This window comes from Anomalospiza imberbis, chromosome 12 (assembly GCF_031753505.1).
Source record: "Anomalospiza imberbis isolate Cuckoo-Finch-1a 21T00152 chromosome 12, ASM3175350v1, whole genome shotgun sequence".
Classification (NCBI taxonomy): domain Eukaryota; kingdom Metazoa; phylum Chordata; class Aves; order Passeriformes; family Viduidae; genus Anomalospiza; species Anomalospiza imberbis.
The window spans coordinates 19,510,280-19,529,243 of NC_089692.1; the positions used below are offsets into that span (position 1 = coordinate 19,510,280).

The window sequence follows — 18,964 nt, forward strand, 5'->3', positions numbered from 1 at the left end:
TCTGGGATTCATAATAAATTATTCATCCTTTTATTACCATAATAATCGCTTTTTATGGTTACCCAAGTGAATGTTATTATGAAAGCACAGAAAAATCTATTAATTATTTTCCAGGTTTTTATTGTATTTCGTTTTTTCCTCAATTTTTTCCCATTCTGGGAGTTTTTTTGATGTTATCAGAAAGCAAAGTTATTTTTTTCCCAGAGATAAAAGTGGCTCTGCACACTTGTTTTGTGTATCAGAGCTGGAAGAACATGAGATCAACTTATCCAGAGAAAATGCCAGTCTGGAGGCTTCTTCCCTGATTTTTGGTCCCTATGAATCCTGGGGTGTTTCCTTTAACCTTGTGTAGGTCCATAATTTACTTATAAAAAAATCACAAACATGGGGTGGGGGTCTTAAAAATAAGAAATGCTGTCTTGTGCCAGGAACAACTGGAAACAGGCTGATTAATAGGAGCCTCCAGGGCCTAAATTTGTCCAAAGTTTAACAGGGATTTGTGATAAATTTATAAATTCTTGTTCACAACCTGGTTGTTGGAGGGCTAGGCGTTTGTTGGTTGGTTTTTCCCCATATAAATAATTCCTGTGTGGATGAGCAGCTCCCAATGACATTTATTTCCATGGTTTTGACCAGCCTGGTCTCTGGAAGCTCAGCCTCAGCAGGGGTTGGAATGAGGGGAGGTTTAAGGTCCTTTCCAACCCAAACCACTCCAGGATCTTCTGGAAGTTTCCCTGAGAGCATGGACTGGGTTGTTGCTGTGGGGTTTGTAATAGTTCTGGCTTTGGAGGGAAAAGCTTTGTGGAATGTTGTTGAACCAGGATATTTGGTGGTGTTAAAGGCTGAGGGAGTGTGAAAAGGACAAATAAATCTTGATTTTTGTCTCTCTTTTGATGGGCTGAGTCTCAGGTAATGCAAAGTTCAAGGTTGCCTGTGATGCTCTTTGGGTCTGTAAGTGATGTTCAGCCCTGAACACTAGGGAATCTTGGAATAATCAAGGCATAAGCTTGGAATTCTTCAGTGAGATCAGCTCTGTTGGTCAGTGTATGGTTCTGAAAACACCAAGGTTGTGGTTCAATGCCTGGATGGGCCTCACTTAAGAGTTGGACTTGATCCCTTCCTACTCAGAATATCCTGTGACCTGGAAATAAAGTGGGAATGAATAACACTTCCAGAGCTTCCAAAATGCTTTAAGAAAATCAGTTTTGCATGCTGGAGCTCCTGAGGGAATCCTGCTGGATGTGTCCACGTGGTTCTTGCGTGGCCCCACACGTGAGGGAGTTTGCGAGTGGGGGATGATGATGAAAGCCCAGCACAGCTTGGGAGCTTGATCCTGGCTCATCCCATGTCCCTGATTTCCTGCGTGTAACCCAAGGTGGCTCCGAGAGGAGCGGGTTCAGCAGCAGAGCTCAGCACATTCCTAAGCTCAGGCATGGGCCTAACCCTGTGGAGCAGCATCCTGGACTGCAGCCTGGGTACCTCAGGAGAAATATTCTCCAGGAAGGCTTGTCTTTGGAGCTGGTTTTGTTCTGAACATCCATTTGGCCTCTGGGCGCTGGAAGGGTTGGAAAAGTGAACCCTTTGGGGGCCTGGGGTCCCCTTTTGGGGCCTGTGCAGGGCCCAGCCCAGTGCACACCCTTCCCATGGTGTTTAAACCCTTCCGACACCCAGAAAATCCTGGATAAGTACACTCCAGGCTATTTTATGGTGCTTCCCTCGTGGTCCTGCTTCATCCATGGACCAGCAGATCCAGTAGCCCTTTGGCCACCTGGTTTTGGTGTTGGCTTCTTGTCAGATGGGACGTGGCGCTGGGAGAAGCTGCTGGGAGCTGAATTCTTCCCTGCCAAATGCCAAGGAGCTGCTTCTCCAATTTTTTCCTGTTCTGAGTTTATTATATTAATGGAGAAGAAGTGCTTAAAGCCCTCAGTGGTTGCTCAATGTAGCCTTTGGCACCACACACAGCAGTGGTGGAAAAAAAGCAAACAGAAGTGTGAAGAGCCCGACAAAACACATGGAAAATATCTTGTATTATATAAATAGGCTCAATGCCTGTGCCTCAAGTGCTGCCTCTCATTCAAGTAAATTCCTCCCACCAAGGAGGCAGAAAAATCAGAAATTCAGAGGCAGGAGCGATGAAAAGGGGGGGAGCAGTTGAGTGTCTTGGAGGTGTTTTGCCCACAGTGGATTTTTAGAGTGGTTGGAAGGAGTGTAAAGGAAGATGCAATGGTTTGAAGGTTCTTTCTGAGAAAGCACGACAAAAAAGGTGCTTGAATAGGAAAATCACCACACTGGATTGTCAGATATTGGGGGTGTTGCAGAGTCAGGCTGGGACCATGAGTTCCGCAGCTTGACACTGAGATAAGACCTAAATGAGGTTACAAAACCCTTCAAAACCCAAAAACTCCAAAAGTAAAACACCAAACAACAGCCAAAAAAATCCCAATAAAAATCCCAGCTAAACAACATCCAGGAGTAGTAATCCCAAGGTAATTGGAATGGGAATGTTTTAGTGGTGAACATAGTGCTGCTGGGTTAATGGTTGGATCTGATGTTCTGAGAGGTCTTTTCCGACATTAAGGATTCCAATGACACAAGGTGGACACAGGGATTTATAACTGAGCAGAAATTATTTGGGTTTTTTGTTTGCTGTCATAATTTGGGGGAGTTCCTTCCTCTCCATGTGCTGGCTGAGGTGCTGGTGGTGCACAGGTGAGGATGCTGTCCAAGAGATCTGGTGGTTCCTCTGGTATATCCAGGTAATTTCAGGAAAATTACCTTTGTAATTCCTTCTGTGATCCAGGGTTTTGGGGCTTTTGGGGATGAAGAACCCTGTGGGCTCTCAATGCAACCTCCCCTCTCCATCCTCCAAGGAACATCCTGCCTCTTATCCACTCCCTCTTATCCATTCTCTGCTTCCATCATCTTTCATCTGCCCCTAATTTACTTTTCCAATTCTGCTGAGCGTACAATGTCCCAAGATTAACCTAAGAGTGTGCAAGGTTCCCAGAGAATTGAGAATCAATTTCTCTGTCTTCGTGTACCTGTCAAGGATTGAGTGCCAAGGCTGGAATTCATCCTCTGGTAGCTGATGGTATCATGTCCACCAAAATCACCTTTTTAGCAGTGCTTGAGATGTGTTAGGCTGCATTCCCTGGCTGCCATCCTATTCTTGGTGGGATAGGGAAGCAGAGGAGTTGGAGTCAGCGCTGACTGCTCCATGTCTGGCAAAAATCTGGTTGTGGAGCAAGAGGGAAATGCTGGCTGGTCAAAATTCCTGGGTGTCCTCATCCCTGACAACAGCTGAGCTCTGCTGTTTATAAAAAGGATTGAGGGCCTTAAGTTGGGCTTAGTCAGCTGCTGATCCCTGGGAACGAGGAAGGGGGGGGGGGGTGTTGTTTCTCCATCTAATCACTTGCAGGCTTGTGATTACAACATTTAATGATGATGGCCGAGGTCAGTTTTTAATTAGCTGAGCCACATGATGGGCTCTCGCAGTGCCAGCAAAGCCTTTCCTCATTGATGTCTGGCGAGATGTTCCAGAAGAGCAGCTGTGCCAGTGAAATCCTGGATTTATGGGTTAAATCACGCTGTGTATTTCCCAATCCCGAGCTGTTTTGCTCTGATCTGGATGGGACACGGTGGGTCCAGTTTGCAGCATGCAGCAAGTCCCTGTCTTTGTTCAACATGTTGAGGAGTGAGCAACAAATAGGAAAAATAAAACTCCAAAGGTCTTGGGAAGCTGGCAGATGTGGCTGTTACCAGGACTCACATGATGCTGTGGCCCGGTGGAGCCGAGCTGTTGCCGATTGAATCACATGTTTTTGTCCTGGTAACAACCAATAACACCCCGCTCCTTCCCAAAAATCCTAAATATAGTCCTGAGAACCTCCAACCAGGGAGGATCAGCACCGGGCTGTGCCTTTTCCACAAGCCCCGTGTGATGGCCGGGATCCAGCGGGCCCGTGCCAGGAGCAGATGGCAGAGCAGGCTGCACATTCCTGAGTCACTCAGCCTCTCCTCTCCCCTTCCCTGCGAGGAGGGATGGATGGATTCACGCATGGCTTCGCCTCCAGCACGGCTGGAAAGGTGTTGGAAAGGGCAAACGGATGACTTGGGTTTTCCTGGCCCACACGTGGATGATAACAATCCCCCCCAACTCCCTCCCTGCCGTGGGATGGGGTGGAGGAGATGATTCCCTCAGGGATGAGCCAGCCCCTTCCCAGCTGAATGCACACATTTGTTTTCCTGAACGTACATCTCGATAGGCTCCGTGCACGCTCTGCCCTTGACCCTGCTTGCATGTGAGCTATAAAATTTTCCATTGGTTTCCTGGAGGTCTGGAGCTTTCAGGCGAGGCTGGGTCCCTTTGAGCCATCCAGGTCTGGAGTGTGTTTAGGGGATGAGGTTTAGCCAAGTCTGAGGTCGCTCAGAGCTCCGCACGTGAGCACCGCTTTCCTTACCGTGCTGCTCTGCCGAGCCAGGGACACATCCCTGGGGTGCTGCTCCTCAACCTGAGGCGAATTCTGGGGGGGTTTCATCTCCCCTCAAAGTCTGGGACTGGTCCCTGGTGAAGGCAGAGCTTCCAACCTGTTGCATTGTTCATGAATTCATCAAATTTGGCTCTCAGACATCACTACTGGGATTATTTTTTATGTTTCCCTGTAACGTCACTGTCAAATTATGGTTCCTCAGTTGTTTTATATTTACCTCACTTTTGTAATCAGGTTTAGCCCAGTTTGTATTTTTCCCTCACTTTTGTAATCAGTTTTAGCCCAGTTTGTGATTTTTCCCTCACTTTTGTCACCAGGTTTAGCCCTGTTTGCCAGGTTTAGCCCAGTTTGTGATTTTCCCCCTCAGTTTTGTCCCCAGGTTTAGCCCAGTTTGTTTCTCCCTTTCCTGATTCCATCTGGAGCCAAGGCCCCACCAGGAATCCTCCAGCCCTGACCTCAGGCACTTTCCTGCTCTAAAGAGCAAAGAAGGAATCTCCTGCAAACCTTTTTGCTCCACACTCTGGCCGGTTCCTGACACCTACAGGTCTCATTCCAAAGGAGATGTGCTGAGCGAACTCTCTCCAGCTCCCTCACATTTAACTTTGAGCCTTTTGCAGCACCCAAGATTCCCAGTAAGAAAAAATTGGAATGTGTGGAAGTTGGTCCCACATCTCTGTTAATTCAGTAGTTGAGGATTTTTCTGCTGGAGTTTTGGTTTATGCAGAGCTGAGTTAAACTAAGGCTGGGTTTTGCCTCAAGGATTAATGTTGTGCTTTATGAGGTTGAGCAATGTTTTGTCCTCTGAGCCTGACCTGGAATTGCAGTTCTGGGGGAGGTTGGAGGGAAGAGTAGTTTGAATTACAGGAGCAGCAGTGGGCTGAGGTGAGGGCTCTGGTTGGAATGTCCCCCATACTTGGAATGGGAGCTGTTCCTCCTTTCTTCTTGGCACCCAGGAAATGAGAATGGCTGGAGAATCCTCAGGAAAACTCAGAAGTGAATTTGGATAATCCGAGATTTGCTCTGTCACTTTGCAGCTGTCTGTTTGACAGGGTTGGCACAATTTTGGTTCTTAAAATTCCTCAGGATCCCTGTGAAGACAAGGATGAATCCATTTCCTTGCATTTTTGTCTGGAAAGATGTTTGCTCAATCCAAGTATATCCAGTTCTGCCCTTGGGGAGAATGAAGAGCAGAATTAGGTGATGTTTGGGTTTTTTCCAGGCCATTTTGGGTTAAGCTTTGGCATTAATGGTGATTCTGCTGGAAAACTCAGGGCTTGTGCAAGGAGATTCCAGGGAAGTGTTAAATCCAGCTGGGTCTGAAACAGGATGTGGCTCCCACCAGGAGGTTTTCTTGTGTCTGGACAATGCCAGTGGCTTTCATGAGGATCTCATCTTTTCACCATGCTGACTTCCTTCTCTTATCACTACTGGCTTTACACACAAATTCCCATCACCAGGCGGGGGCTTGGAAGCTCTGATCCCAGCCGGATCAATTCCAAGGCTTTCTGAACGTGCCAGTCAGGAAGGCACTGTAGCGTAGCCTGATATGAAATATTTTGAGTGTCCTGCTGTAGGTCTTGCCTTTATAAACAAGAGCCAGTCCAGAAGTTTAGCGAGGATTGATAGGATCAGGATGTATTTGCAGGGAGGGCTGGCTCAGATGGAGCAGCTGTAACTTGCCCTCAGTAGGAAGTGGAATCTGCTGTTCTCCCTGTGTGGCTGTGAGGGGGAAAAAAGGCCCAAAAATGAGGAGAAACTTCTTGAGTTGAGATGTATTTTCAGAATGAAGTGTTACAGGAGGGATTTGGGATGTTCCAGGGGTGTGCTAAATTAATTCCAGTCTTAATTAAAAGGATGTACTCAGCTCTTAATGAGTGGAAGCACAGAGCTCGGGTATGAAGTGGAATGGAACAGTTGGGATTTTTGGATGAAATCCTTTCCTGTGAGGGTGGGGAGGCTCTGGTAGAGGTTCCCAAAGAAAGTATGGCTGCCCCATCCCTGGGAGTGTCCAAGGCCAGGTTGGCCAGGGTTTGAAGCACCCTGGGATAGTGGAAGGTATCTCTGCCCATGGCAGGGGCGGATGAGCTTTAATGTCCATTCCCAAACCATTCCATGACTCCTTCAGTGCTGGGTGTGCTCAGTGTGGTCCCAGCATCCAGAACCATCCTGGGATCCAGCTGCCGTGGGAGCCTTTGGGAGGCTGGAGAAAGCACTGAAGGTGTGGTGTGGGCAGACCCACCTGGACGGGAGTGTTGGAATGACAACAATATTGGAGGACCTCCATCCCAGGGCATCTTTCCCTGGCTGTCGCTGGGCTCAGCCCCCGAGCTCTGCGAGGGCGAGCGTGGCTCTCCCGTGTTTCACGGAGTCCCGGTTCCGTGGCGTAATGCCACCACGCCCTTCTGGAACAACGCGGGATCCCTGGGGAGAGGAGAAGTGGATGGGGTGGGGAGCCCTTGGTGGAGCTCCACACCCACCCTTCAGCTGCTCTGCTGGCCATCCCCGGCCTGGGGAGCACCGGACCGATCGCTCCAGGGCTGCTCCATGCCTGGCTCCGCGGCCCCGCAGCTGGGTCGGAGTTACAACACAAACACCCTCAGTTATCCCAGTTGGACGCAAAAGCAGCCGCGCGTTCCATGGGAAGCGGCGATGCCAGAATGGGGAGGTCAAGGCTGTGCACTGTTTTTCTGGCAAAGGAAAAAGCCGTCGGATGGAAGGCGGTGCCTGGGGAATCTCCGGAGCGGTGGGATGAGCTCCGAGCACGACTGGAGATAATGGGGCTTGGGGAGGGGATTGAGCCAGGGAATATTGGAGAGAATCCAGTCCCCCAAGCCCAATGGCCACCCTTCTTCAGGATGAAGTCATTGGAAGCAGCACAACCGCTTATCCAGAGGGCCAACCTGCTTCCAGGAGCTTTGGGATCATGGTTTAAACAGGTTTTTTGTGTTCCCAGCCCTCCGTGCCCACAAGTGCTGCTGGTGCTGCCCTGTTTCCCCCTTGGAACAGCTCCAGCTCATGAGATTCCCTGTCTGTTTTTTTTTTTATCCAGGGGAAGGCTTTTAGCTCTTCTTTCCTGCAGAATGAGGTGCTCAGAACTGTCAGCACCATATGATCCATCGCTCCAGGAATATCCAAGGGGATGGAGGCAATGTGTCAGAACATGTGGAAAAATCCCCCAGAGCTTCCAGTTGATGCTGGAATTATTAAAAACAAAAAAGCAGAGACAGTGTTCATGGAGCTCTGGAAAATGCCACTGATAAGGATCTTTTTAGGGCTACTCCAACTTCTCCCATGAAAAGATGAGCTCAAAGTACCAAGGTTTGGGTCTGGATTTGCAGTTTTCCAGACTCTGGGGACTTGGAGCTTGGCATAATCTTTTGGCTTCTTGCACAGTGTAAGAGAGACCAAAGCTCCAGCAGCAGGAGGCACCTGGAAGCTGCTGGAGATGAGCATGGAGCTGGTCCTCTTTTCCTGGACAAGGATAAAACCAATGTCCCCGTGATGGTCACAGCCCCTGGATTGGGCTCTGATGAGCTTTGGATGAGTTTTGGTTTTGCTCTGCAGAAATCCACAGCTTTTCCTCGTTGCTCCCCAGAACTGGATCCATTCTGAAGAGCAACAATACATGGAAAATGGAATATTTTGCTTATTAAAGTCACTTGGAGAATCGCAGTTCCGAGGTTGGCAACCAGAGCTCAGAGAGGCTGAAGGAGCTGGAGAGTTCATTGTTCCCCTTTTCCAAGAGAAACTTCCACATGTGCCAGCACTTTTATTTATAATGCTCAAATAAATGGAGTCCATTTAAAGGTATTATTGAGGGAGCAGCACTTCAAATATATCATTTTTATGTTATTAGACTGCTTGGAGTGAGGTGTCCTACTGCAGGCAGATAATCCATCCCCCTGCCTGGATTCCAGGCTGGAACTTACTGGAAGCTTTGCACCACAAGAATCTGAGTGAGGGGATTATTTTCAAGGAAAGAAAAAGGAGCTTGAGGAAAATAAGGCTGGAAGGCAGAACCTCAAACCACGGTGGAGAAATTTCCTGACAGCAGCTCCACGTCTCGTGACCACCTGATGGCTCCTGAGCTTTTTGGGGATTTTAGCAGATGCCCAAAGGGGAGCTCAGCTGGCTGGGAAGGGTAGGGGGTAGGCTGCACCTGGAGTTGGGGCCGGCTGTCCCCCTTCCTTCATTCCATCCATTCTTTTTTTGCTGGAACAAGGGAAATCCTGCAGGAATCCAGACGTTCTGAGAACATCAAATGATGGCGCTGACCTTTGCAGGCTGTTCCTGGTGTCCTGTGCTGTGGTCCATGGCGTGAGGGAACGCTGCTGCTGGGACAGGACTGGGGCAGGGAGAGCCAGAACAAGCAGGCAGATATTCCAAGGAACAGGAGAGAGGGAACATGGACTTGCTTGGGAGCACCGAGCTCACAGAGGCTCTCGTGTCAGAGCAAGGTCCCTGTGTCCAGCTGAATTCCCTGCAGCCGGGAATTCCCAGGAGCTGATTCTGCACTGTGAAATCCATGAAATTCAGGAACACTGGGGTTGTGCACATGCCCTGTGAATTCCTGATGGAAAAGTGCTGTGGCACGTGAGCAGGTGTAGGATAAAGAGGGATAATTCCCCGTGCATTTCCCCATTCTCACAGGTGCAGAAATCAGGATTCAGCCATGGTCAGAACTACCCCAATAATTGCTGGAATCTGGCAGGAAAAGCTTTAAAAAAGTGTGAAGAGAAGTGATGGTTTACCTGATTTTGTCAGAGAGGAGCTGAACTGCGGCCCAAGGGAGCTCACAGAATTAAAGAGAGGAGCAAAACAAGATGCAAATGTGTGGAGTGCAGGGGGATTGGGAAATCCATTTAATTCCCAAGTCTTTGGGAGCAGAGGGGATCTGATGGGCTGGTTGGGGTTTTCATCTGCTCCTGGTGCAGCCTTGTCCAGCTTCCTCCAGCTTTTCCACATATCTCAGTCCCTCAGGAGCCAAGACCAAGCCGAAAGGGTTTTTAGCTAAAAAGGGATTTTCATGTGAACATTGGAAGCTTAGGAAGAAACTCTTTTATCAGGAGCTGTGCATCTTGGTGTGAGGCTTCCAGGGAATCCAGGGTTGCACCAGTTGGATCCTGGAGGGGAAAGGGCTTGGGAGGTGGAGGAGAAAAACTGCTCAGGAGATGGAGGTGGGGGAGAAGCTTCCTCTGGAGGCTCTTGGATGAGCTCTGTGTTGTTAAAAGAGTCATTTAGTGCTATCAAGGAAGTGCCTGGAGGCCGGGGCTGGGATCTGTCATTCCCAGTGTGGTGCCCAGCCAGAACAAAAACCAGAGGAAAGAGCAAATGAGGTGAAGGAGAGGAGGAGGCAAAATCCCAGATTCAGGATCGGGGTATCCAACCCCATGATTTTCCAGGACTTTTTTTCCCTGCAGCTGCAGCAAGGACCTATCCTTGTGGCGAGGCGAGGCTCCTGTCTGATGTTTGTAAGTTCCAATCTCAGTGTTCCTGACAGCAAATGTTTGATTCTTGGGGAATATCAGAGCCTCGTGGCCATGCCCAGGTGGTTGGAGCGAGATGGGAATCAGGGGTTTGCAGCTGGGAATAAATGGATTGGGGGATTGCAGGTCAAGGGAAGTCATGAGCGTGGCTGAGAAGCCAAGGGGAATTTATCCATGGAAATCTGTCTGCAAGGGTTTCTACAGAGAGGATTCTTGGAGCTTTTGGCTGAATTCTCCCTTTCCCACAGCAGCTTCCTCAGCAAACCCCAGGCTGTGAGCTTGGGGTGAGGACCAGGCTCCCTAGGAGAGCACTGGAGCTCTCTTGCTTTGGTGGAACTCTTTTCCCTGGACCTGAGGCTGTTTCCAGCTCATTCCCAGAGCAGCTGCTGCCCCAGTGGAAGTTGTTTGGAGCTGCTTGGCCGTGCTGTGGGCTTGGAGCAATGTGTGTGTGAGTGAAACAGGGGTTTGCAGAGGGCATTCCCTGCATTCAGCTCTCCTGAGGGGAAAACTGGAGCTTTCCATAGGTCTGGGACCTCTTCCCAGTGCTGAATCCCAGCACAGGAGTAGGGATGGGGAATGCTGACAAACCCCAAACCTCGAGGCTGTTTGGGATCCAAACCCAAGGACCAGCCTTGGGTTTGGCTTTGGCTGCCTCCACCTCTTGTGCCCAGGGAATCTGCCCCAAAAAGCTGCAGGTTTGGGCAGCTGATTCCTGGGGGGGTTGGGGGGCGTTGGAAAATCTGCCTGTCCCTTCTCCCTGGTGTCTTCCAGGTGAGTCCTCCCAAGGATATCAGCTGGAGATGTGGCACTCCTTCCCTCATTCCATTCTCCAGCACCTGGGACCTTCTGGGAGTTCAGTTTCCCTCTCTGGTGCTGCAGCTCCAGCTGATTCTCCTTAGCCATGCAAAGGATAATTAATGAATGAGTTTTCCATCAAACCTGGAAGGGCCATGGCTTTTATCCTCAAGTATCCTGAGGCTCAGGGTGGCTTTTTCTTTCCATGGAGGATAAAAAGAACTGGTTTTCCTGAAGTGTTATGGATTTCTGGTATATCTTAGTGCCTGTTCTCTCCTTCCTGTGATAACAGCAGAGCACTCCATTGGATTTTCCTTTTCTCCTCAAGGGTTTGCTGGAATTTCAAGGTTTTATGGCACCTCTGCTGTCCTTGCCATCTCGTCCTCTCTTTTTCTTCCTTGTTTTTGGCCTCAGCAGCTGTGGATCCCCAAAATCCTTGTGAAAGCTTCACCCGAGCCAAGTGGGAGCATTCACTGAGAACCACATTCTTTAGGGACTGATATAATTGATATAAACTTCAAATTCGGTGCATTTTGGATGGATAATCCTGAGCAAATGGTTAAAATAAGGAAAAGGTGAAGAAACAGAAGTTTGCTTTCCTTGTTACTATTTTTATTTTCCTTTTACTGTGTGGTCGCAGTAAAAATTCTCCTTCTGGAATCCCAGAGTTTTCTTTCCCTCTCACTCTGATTTAGGGCAAAAGTTTGAGCTCCCCCCTCCTCCTGGCTCCTTTGAATGTGGGAAATGAGGAGGTTTCTTAGGAATATTCTGTTCCCGCCCTGTTTTCTGCCAGTTGGCATCTCTGCAGCCCCTCCACTGCTGCATATTTGGGGATGCAGGAGATTTCTCCTGTTCTTTGAGGTTTGCTGGAATTTCTGTCAGCTCCTCTGGGCAAAACCACCCGGATTTAATTGGGAAAAGCCAATATGGAGCTGAACTGTCTCTGGTTGTGTTGGCTTGGGAAGGAGCAGCTTCTGCCTTGGGTTTGTCGGGATCAGCCGTGTTTTGTCTGGGAATTGCAGCAAACTGAATGATTTGGGGTTTTATTTGCATTCTGCACGTTCAGCCCAGTGGAGTGCTCCAGGGTGGCATTTTTATCCCAATCCAGCTGTTTGCAGCTGTTTTCCTGCTGCCTGGGCTCCCAGATGTGCTCAGCAGCTGCATCCAGCCCCAGTTGTGGTTCCATGGAGCTTGCTTGGGGTGTGGCAGGGAGAGGAGGTGGCAGATGCCTGAGGGACCTTCTGGAGGTGTCCCCTCCAAGCTGGGTTCCTGGAGAAATTCCCCTGGGTGACCTTGCAGCTCCTGGGATCCCTCAGGAATGGCTGGGGAGGGATGCCAGCGTTGGTGGCCCTTTCCTGGGCTGGGCACCTGCCAAACATCATGGATTTACTGATGTGGGTTGGGGTTGGACTGTTAGCTCCAAATGCCATTCCCAGCTCCCAAAGCCTGTAAGAACCCCAAATTCCTGCTTTGCTGAGTCACCTTCCACAGGGATCCTGCCCTGAGGTGATTCCTGCCTTAGGAGAGGGCATTTGAATGCTCCTGACTCCACAGATGAATTGGACGATGAATATTCCTGACCCAGGCTCCGGGGAATCAAACAACCAACAAAGTCTATGTGGTGGATTCCCACAAGGATTTCAGCACCTGATTCCAGCCTCCAAACCATCCAGAGCAGCTGTGGGCAGGGAAAAGGGGAGGATCAAACATTTCCTTAAGGAAGTGTCAGATCCAGAGCATGGATCCAGCTCCAGAAGAAGTCCTTCTGTGGAATGAGCCCTCGGGCAGCCTGGAGGATTCGTTTGGATGTTGCCTTTGGATCTGAGCTCTTTTTTTGGCTCAGTTCCTTCTCTGGAAAAGATGGATCTGCTGATTCATCCCCACAAGGGCTGGGTACCTGAAAGCACAAAGATCATGGAATGGTTTGGGTGGGAAGGGACCTTAAAGCCCATCCAGTTCCAATCCCAACACTTCCCACTGTCCCAGGCTGCTCCGAGCCCCAATGTCCAGCCTGGCCCTGGACACTCCCAGGGGTCAAAGGCAGCCACAGCTTCTCTGGGAAATCCATTCCAGGGCCACCCCACCCTCACAGGGAAGATCAAAGGGACACTTTGGAACTGGAAATTGGCTTTTTTTCTGTTCTTTAACCCATCTGGGGGTGCTCTGGGTTTTCCCCTGGCACTGCTGATCCACGCTCCACGTGTCCAGCTGATGGAAAGCAGGAGGTGGAATGACTTCATCCCACCCTGCAGGAGTTTAATTGCACTTGACAGGAGCAAACCTTTCCCTTTTCCTTTTGTTTTCCCTTCTTTTCCTCTTTACACAGAACCCTTGTCCTTTTCCAGAATGGACAGAGGATGAAACCAGCTTGGAAAGTCCTAAAAGAGCCTCACTGTCAATTCCCCAGCTTTTATTTCCCTCTGGCTTCAGCTCCATCCTTTTCCAATTGCATCCTCTCTATTCCCTATCTTTGATTAGAAACAGGACCTTTTCCAAATCCTATTTAGGGTTTTAATAACCCTGAATGCCTCCTCTGAGCACAAAACAAATCCTTGTGGGAAGATCCCAGGTGAATCCTGGATTCTTGGGAGCCAGATATTCCATGCTGCTGGCTAGGCATGGGATGAAGGGTGCAAAAAGATGGAAAGAGGAATTATCTTCCTTGGAAACTGCTTGTCTTAGGGGAAAAAAAAAGGTAGAATGGCTCCTCAGTGACAGAGAAGTTGTGGCTGCCCCAGTCCTGGAAGTGTCCAAGGCCAGGGGTAGGATGGGATGATCCTGAAGATCCTTTCCAAGCCAAAGCACTCCATCATTCTCTCTGGAGGGAATGAAAGTGCCCTTGAGGAAACTGATGTGGAGTGGTGTCTATGCAAAAGATTCCTGGGAAAGGGGCAAATTTCGGTTTTGTGCCAGAAATGTAAATTATTAAATTTTGAAATTGAAATGTAAATTCATTAAATTCTTACAGAAATGCAAATTATTAAATTATTTTATATATAATTATGTGAAGAATGGGAGCAGTGAAATTCCTCCCATCAACTTTTAATCAATTTTGACGAGAAAAAACAAATTTTCAATGGAATATTCTCAATTTAAAACTGTTTGCTCCTCCTGAGGCATTCACAAACCTTCCTGTTCAAATGTTATCAATCCCGGGAAAACTTCCCATTATTCTTTCAGTCTTCCCTTCACTTGGAGCTGGGTGTTGTTTGTTGGGAATTTGAATGTGTTTTCTCCCCTTCACCACTGAATGAATAACCCAAGTTTTTGCCTGAGCTGCCTAAATTTGGAGCAGGCTCAGGTTTTGTCTTATGGAGCAAATTCCCACCAGGAGTGGTTGGATCCTGGATTGGATCTGATTTCTTTCCACAGGGCCCTGAAACTGTGCCAGCCCCAGCACCTCCTGCTTTGGGGCAGGGCTATTTATGGGCTGCAGCAGAATCTCTCTTTCTTCCAGACTCTCCTGAGCTCTCTTCCCACCTGGAATTCTGAGCCACAGGAAGGCCATGAAATGCCTGCTCCTGTAACTCCTGTCAGACCTCCATGGTTTGGAACGGGACCTTTTCCCCAATAATTCAGATTTCCACCACTTGTGGTCACGGTGGGATTTGCCCACAGGACCCATGGGCTGTTTTTTTTTCCTGGATAAATTGTGCTGTGCTTCCCTGTGCTTTTCCCAAATCCTTGGCATGGCCACTGCTCCATCTTTTCTCTGGGAAATCTTTGTGCTGCTCAGCCCTGTGTGGTTGGGAGCACATGGATCAGGACTGACAGGTTCAGAGGGAGCTGGGTCATCCTCCAGGAAACCCAGAGCTCTGGAGCACACCCACGAAACTCTTGGGTACCCCTGAGGTCTCAGCACAGCCCCCAGGCCCTGGCTGTGCTCCCATAAAACTGGGAATGCCACTGTTGATATTCCAGACACCTCCATCCCAAACCTGTGCAGCCTCTTTGGCTTCCAGCCTGGGTGGTGCTCCCCAGGAAACCTCTTTTTCTGGATTCCTAGAGAGGGGGAGACATTTCCAAGCTCCCAGGGTTTTCTCACCTCCAAAAAATGCCTGGAGTTGAAATGTTGGCGATAAAAGATTTTCAGGGCGTGGGTCCCTCTCCTGAACTCCCTGCTCATCCCTAGGAGCTGTGTCCAAAGAAAAATGTGGAGTTTTGAGCAGGGAAAAAAAAAAAAGCATTTTGCAAGGAACAAAGCAGGGAGAGGAGCTGCTGCTTTCTTCTTCCAGCTGATCCATTTGTGCTGAGTTCCCAAATATTTCTGAAGGCTAACAACCCATAAAAGGTGGGAAGAGCCCAGCACATGAACAAATGGCTCTTTGATCTGTGTGTTTTTAATCAAACCGGCTTCATGGCATCTCCAAAACCTATTTCTGGGCACAGGAATGGGATTTTTCCCACAAAATTCTGTGGAGAAAAGCCAGGGCAGTGCCCAGGTTGGTGTTGGGCTGCAGGACTGGGCCTGGTGGGGCTCAAAGCCTGGCAGGAATTGGCCACTCTGAGTTTTCAGCTCTTTTTGCCGTGATCTAAATTGGGATCCAGTGCAGAATTCCATCTGTGCCTGCTGCTTGGAGCAGGGCGGGAGCACATCTGGCCAGATGTGCTGGAAAAGGGTTTGCGGTGCAAGCCCAGCTGTGAGGGCTGCGATGGTCTCGCTGCCTTCGTGGTGGTAATACCCAAAATATCCCAAAATTCTGCTTAAAAATAGCCCAGGATCTCTCCCCTTCCTCCTGTTATGGCCAGAATCCCTACAAATGGATTTCAGGGGAGGATTTTTGGTGTGAAACAGGGAGAATTAGGGAGAAAAGTTACTCTGTGCTTTGTGTTCTGCTTTGGTTTAATCGTGTGGTGAATGAAGCCTCCAAGTGTCTCTTCTGGGATCTGGAGGGAACCTTTGCAAGAAAAATGGGAATTTCTGAACTCAAGGATTATTAGGAATCCTGGATGATGGAAATGTGCTGGATACCAAATAATTTAATGTATCAGTCACTGAGTAACATAAGTCAATGTTCTGTGTAAATCTTTATCCTCTCACTTTCACAGATATTTTCAGACTGGCTTTGAATTTGACTTTTTTCCTCTGGATTCACTTGGAAAACCCATTTTCCCAGGTGCCAGACATCTTAGTGCATGAGGAGTTTTTTTTTTTGTTTTGTTTTTTTAAGGATAACTCAACATTTTTTGAGTAGGTTGTAGTGCTTTAAGTGAAGAACTGAATGGTGGAAGGTGTCCCTACTGCTGGCAGGGGGTTGGAATGAGCTGAGCTTTGTTCCCTTCCAAACCAAACCATTCCACTGTTCTGTGGAGGTGAGGTCATAAAAAGAGCCTGGACTTTGATCTCTTTACATTTGGCTGGAATCTGCAAATCCTGTGGAGGCTCAACTTTTCCAGAGCGATCCCGCGCCTCTGGAGCAAAGGCTGGTGGTGACACTGGGAGGGAGAAGAGATGGACCTGCCAGGAGTGGCCTTCCTTAAATATCGTGGCAGAGGATTTTAGGATCACCAGGGTTGTGTGGCACCAAATTGCTGCCCAGACTGGGGGGTTGGAGGTGACTTTTGCCCTCATCCCGCTCTCCTCCAGCACATCCATATGGTGTCCACAGCACTCAGATGTTCCCCTCCCATCCTGCCAAATTTCCAGCTGCTGCAAATGAATGTTGAAGCTGCTCTGAGCTCATTGTCGAGGCAAACAGCTGGCGCTGCTGGAATATAGGTTTGGATGGGGTTCCTCGGGATGGGAATGTCATTACTGCCTCTGTGTGAAATGAAATGAAATTCCTCCCGTGCGCCCCGCAGGATCACAGCGCTCCGAGTTCAAGGGAAACGGGAACAATCCCTTTAGTGGAGCTCCCAAAGTTTAGCTCCCACCAGGGGCAAGTCAGTTTGTGACCTGGGCATTCCGAGTGTCTGAAAATCCTCCTGAAATTCCAATTTCCTGCTCTTTATTGCTCGGGGAACATTCAGTCTAATTGGAGTCGGTAGGGAAAAGGCAGAGTTAAGGTGCTGCTGATGATGGAGCTGCTGGGATTGCAGCTTTTCTGGGAGTTTCCCTCACACGTGTGAAAATGAGGCATTTCCTGCTGTCTCCCGGGCTGTCAGAGGGCTCTGAGAGCTGCAATGAGTCGGGATAAACCTCGGGATCCTTCCTCTTTGCTGGCTGGGCTTTCCTCACCTTCCTGCGGGGAGCAGTGGAAGGGGAATTGCACCAGGAGGAAAAATCCTCTCCTGGTTACAGTCAGAAGGTGGAATCTGGATCTCCACGCTCTGTTCAACCCTGGCCATGTTGTTCACCACTCCCAAAATGCTTTCCCTAAAATGCAGGTGCCAGCTCTTGGGTGCATCCCCACAACTTCCCCCTGAGCAGCAGGGAGAGTCCCAGGTGGGAATTCTGCTGGCAGGATGGGCTGTGGGATGTGCTGAGCCCTGGAACAAATATTGGGGTGTGCAAAAAAAAAAAAAAAAAAAAGGTGTGGGGGGCAAAGGAAGGAAAAGCCCACCTGCCTTGATTTCAGCAGCCCTGATTCCATTGTCTCTCCTCAGAACATCCTGCTTGGCAGCTGAGCCCTCTCCCCAGAGCTTTTCCACACCCCCTCTCCTTCCTGCAGGAGAACGTGGCTCTGCAGATGGAGGTTGTTTGCTTTGTGGTTACGGATCCGTGGAGAAATTAAAAAGGGAGGGGAAAAAATCCCCAACTTTTCCTTTTTTTAGGTTTAGGGGGTGGAGTCGCTCAGTCTGTTCATCTTGGGTTTCACCAAACTCCAGGGCTGGGATGGGAGGTGAGCTCCCAGTATGGAATCCCAGACTGGACTGGGTGGGAAGGGGCCTTGGAGCTCCTCCAGTTCCAACCCCTGCCATGGGCTGTTCCAGGTTGCTCCAAGCCCCGTCCCTTGAGCTCTTCCAGGGATGGGGAATTCCCAGCTGTGAGCATCCAGGTGTGGGGAAGGAATGTGGGCAGGCAGGGAGGAACTGGGAGATGATTCCAAGGGAGGAATTGCTCTCCATGACCTTCCCCATGCAGCTCCCAGGGCTGGCAGTGCTCCTGTGCCTGCTGCCTCCAAGGATAATGCACCTGATGAGGATTTTTAGGATGGGAAAGAGCAGGATTAGCAGGATGGTGGTGTGGAGGCTTCCAAACTACACCCAGAGTATCCGTTTCCTGACACATGAGTGGGCTCCCAGCTCCCCTTGGAGTCCGTTGTTGATCCATGTTGGGATTTGGCGTTCAGGGATTGCAGCACCTGGAGCACTGAGCATCCAGAGGCTCGGGAAGGCTGGGAAGGAGCCAACTGTGCCAGCCTTGACTTTCCTTCTCCTCATCCCTCCTGGCCCAGCAGTGGGAGGGGATGTGGAATTGCAGCTCTCCACGCTGGAAGTGTTCCTTTGGGAGCTGGAAATGTTCCTTTGGGAACGGGACGGACGGGAGAGCTCGGAGCAGCCCGGGGACGTTTGCAGGATGACACAGTCAATGCTGCCCCACTGATTTTATGGATGTGCTGAAAGTTCAGGGTGTCCATTGGAAGTGGGCGAGTGGAGCCGTTGTCAGGAGCGTGGGGCTCCCTCCAGGACCACCCAGGAACGCTCCAGCTTCCGGCAGATGTGGCTGGAGATCCCCGCTGCTGCCAGCGGCCACAGCTCTGCGCGAGGATGAGTGGGAGCGGTCCCAGGGGCCGGAGCTCACGTCACAGGGATGCTGGCTGGGGAAGCAGCGGGAAGCTGGAGCAGGGATGCCGGGATAAATAGGGATGGAGCCGGGCGCTGCCGTGGGAGCTGCGGCTCAGAGCGGAGCTGCCGCTGCCTGAGAGGTCTCCAGGAGATTCCCATGGGATCCCGTTGCTGCGAGGTAGTGTGCAGGCACTGAGCTTCCAGGTGAGGGTCTTTCCCAGTTTGCTGCTTGTTTCCAAGCCGTGCCACCCACGTGGAGCTGGAATTCCTCAGGAGGGACCTTGGGGTGAGCCCTGGGCTCTTGGGATGGTTCACTGTGGGGTTTTCCCTGTCCAGTGCTATCCCCATCCCACCCATTCCTCCTGAAAGGAGGGCTCATCCTCCTTCCTCCCATCCAGGGGCCATTCCTGAAGGGAGCAGGCAGCCAGGGGGAGTTGGGATGGGATTGGCACTTTGCTGGCTTGCTCAGGTTGGGCTTGGTCGGTTTGTTTGTTTGTTTGCTCCAAATGGTTTTCCTCTGGTTCC

At 49.9% G+C, this 18,964-nt stretch overlaps 2 long non-coding RNA genes across 4 annotated transcripts in view; one reads left to right on the top strand and one right to left on the bottom strand.

The window, feature by feature from the left end:
* LOC137481447 (uncharacterized) overlaps positions 1-9,233 on the top strand; it is a 44,015-nt gene extending 34,782 nt beyond the window's left edge. For all 3 annotated transcript variants that reach the window (XR_011003498.1, XR_011003496.1, XR_011003497.1), the window contains exon 3: positions 7,540-9,233. This is a non-coding gene — a long non-coding RNA (uncharacterized lncRNA). The remainder of the gene's footprint in view (positions 1-7,539) is intronic.
* A 1,964-nt stretch (positions 9,234-11,197) lies between these two features.
* On the bottom strand, positions 11,198-15,870 carry LOC137481428 (uncharacterized). Its single transcript, XR_011003494.1, has 2 exons — positions 14,817-15,870; positions 11,198-12,668 (listed from the first exon to the last, which is right to left on the bottom strand). It is a non-coding gene; the product is annotated as an uncharacterized lncRNA (long non-coding RNA).
* Between the last annotated feature and the right edge of the window lie 3,094 nt (positions 15,871-18,964).